Below are 2,598 nucleotides of genomic sequence, written 5' to 3' on the forward strand. Positions count from 1 at the left end.
TGAATCTGCCGGAGGTCTGTCTGTTGGCATCATGTGTGACAATTAACCTTTCTGCCTTGGCAGGATGTGCCGACAGCTTGCAGCGTGTTCCTCTCACTCTGGGAGCCTCAGGCGCGATCGCACACAGTGGCGCGCGCACACACACACACACACACACATCCATGCTCACACATGCGTGCACATACACGCAGGCCCGTGGCTTCGGGGAGGCCTCAGGCCAGTGGGAGGGAAGAGACACACAGGCCACTCTGTCGGTCTTGGTCCTGACGCAGTCCTGACACGTGGACTTGTGCCTGTCTCTGGCAGTGACGAGAGATGGGTTTCTGCAGCCTGAGGGCTTCCATAGAGGAAGTGGATCCTCCGCATCGTGGGGTGGGCTGGCTGTGGGGAGGGAACAGCCACTGTGGGGAACACTGGAGGAAGTCCCAGAGGGGATGTGGGATTTAGAAGGAAACAGTGGAAAGCCGGGTCTGGGGTCTGGTCTCGGCTTAGCCCTTAGCCAGCTGTGTGGCCTTGGGCAAGTCACAGACTCACTCCGGCCAGAGAGGATGAGGAAAGGTGCGTGGGCTCCAAGCTCCTGCGTTCTGCGCTTTCTCTTGCTTATGAAGACTTGGGTACCAGCTCATAAAAAAGAGGCTAAATGTAGTCTAGGTCCCACCTGCAGCGTGGACTGGGGCTAAGAGGGACCCAGAAACTAAAGATCTGGGTGCTCATAAGGGCAATCTAAAACTAAAACCATTTTGCCCCCCGAAGTAGTGAGCCCCGTGTCACTGGAAGTGTGTAAGCGAAAATGGGAACAATGTGGCTGAGGTTAGACTGAATAACATGTGGGCTCCCAGCAATTGATTGATCAATGGACTGATTCATTCCTTCACTCACTCACTTTCTTGAACCTCTGACATGTGCCTGTTACGGCCAGGAGCTTTTATAGTCATTTGATTTGAATTCATCCTGGGGTTCCTAGCCCAGCCCTTGAGGAAGTAGAGTCCACCCATGGTGGTAGTGGGCCGTGCAGATCCAGGGGATCTGTTTACCTGGCAGCTCCTACCCCTGCCTGCCCAATCCTGACTGGGGCCCTCCCTTCTCCCCTAAATCCCCAGTGTTGTCAGTTTCCAGGGCACAAGAGAAGGATCTGGCTGGGAGGAGGAAGAGACAGCTCCACCAGGAGATGGACATCAGAGGTCAGCTGGAGAGCCCAGCGCGTGCAGCATCCTGGCAGCTACCAACAGCTGGTCTGTGCCATGGATCGCTGCGGGCACTTCCCAGGCAGAGCTGTCTGAATCTTTCCCCATTTCCTGGGTGCCGTCCCATGCAGCAGCCCAGCAGAGTCTGTGGGCCTTCCAGGGGCCCGGTGGGTCTTCTCAAGGTCTTAAAGTTGCCAGGCTAAAATGGCATTCTTCCAGAAATCCCTTTGCTGGAGACAAAGCATTCTTTTCTTCATGCCTTTCCACTGCACTGTTGGCTGTAATACAGATGTGATGTCTGGTGCTCAAGCAGCCATATTGAGCCATGAGGTGAAAACCAAATGCTGAGGATTGTGGGGCAAGATGGAAGGCAGCGTCCCCAATGCCTGGGCTGCCTCGTTCAGGAGCTTTCACGGAAGAAAGGAAGAAACTTCTTTCTGTTTGAGCTACTCTGGTTTTGGGTTTTCTGTCCCTTGCAACTGAACCTAATCCTAATAGATAGCCCTGTTTACTTTGGGAGAGAGAGGACATGGCTGCTGGTTTGGTCCTTTTCTCTCCTACCCGCCTTAGGCACTCAGTTTCACCTTGTGAACTCTTAGAAACTCTCCTCTGTTCACTCAGATCCTCATCTCCCCAAGGTGTCTTCTTGGTCCCAGCCTGCAGCCTTCGACCAGAGCATAGAGCCGTAGCTTTCTTTGGACAGCATCTGCTGCTTTTGTAAAATAATAAAATATGAAACATTTACTGCTAATAAAGTAAACTATCTGTGAACTCCCAGTACACATAAGACTGTTTTTGAGGCATGAAGGAGATAACAGACAGGACAGTGACAGCACGCAGGCTTAGGGAGGGCACGCAGCAGATGGTGGCTGGGTCCATGCTCCACCCTCTCCTCCTCTGCTGACACCATGTCTGGTGTGTTTCCAGTATTTTAAAGTGTCACCCCAGGAACCCCAGAACTCCAACACCTGTCCATGTACCTGGGTGACAGCCTTGACCCAGCCACATTATTACTGCATGATCCTGGGGAAGTCCCTGCTTCTCCCCAATCTCAGAGGAGCTGTGACTCACCCCTATGCTGCCTTCAGGTATCCATGCAAGTGACACCCATCCTGTCCAACCTGCCCCTGCCCCTAGCCCCGCTTTCTCACTCTGCTCTGTTGATCTCCGTAGCATCTGGCCTCATCTGGCTCACTCCACGTGTACATCTCTCCACATCCCCTTCTCCACTCCCCGTGGAAACTCCACCTGGAGTTACCTTGTCCACTACTCTGTCCTCAGAGCCTAGAACAGTGCCTGGCACCTACTAGGCACTCAAAGCCTGTCAAATGAAGGAACAAACAAATCTGTTATGGAGCAATCAAGTATGTTGGCTCCAAGTCACAGCCTGCTTGGCTGGTCTTCATCACACGCA

The sequence above is a fragment of the Macaca fascicularis genome, chromosome 10 (assembly GCF_037993035.2).
Source record: "Macaca fascicularis isolate 582-1 chromosome 10, T2T-MFA8v1.1".
In the NCBI taxonomy this organism is placed as follows: Eukaryota; Metazoa; Chordata; class Mammalia; order Primates; family Cercopithecidae; genus Macaca; species Macaca fascicularis.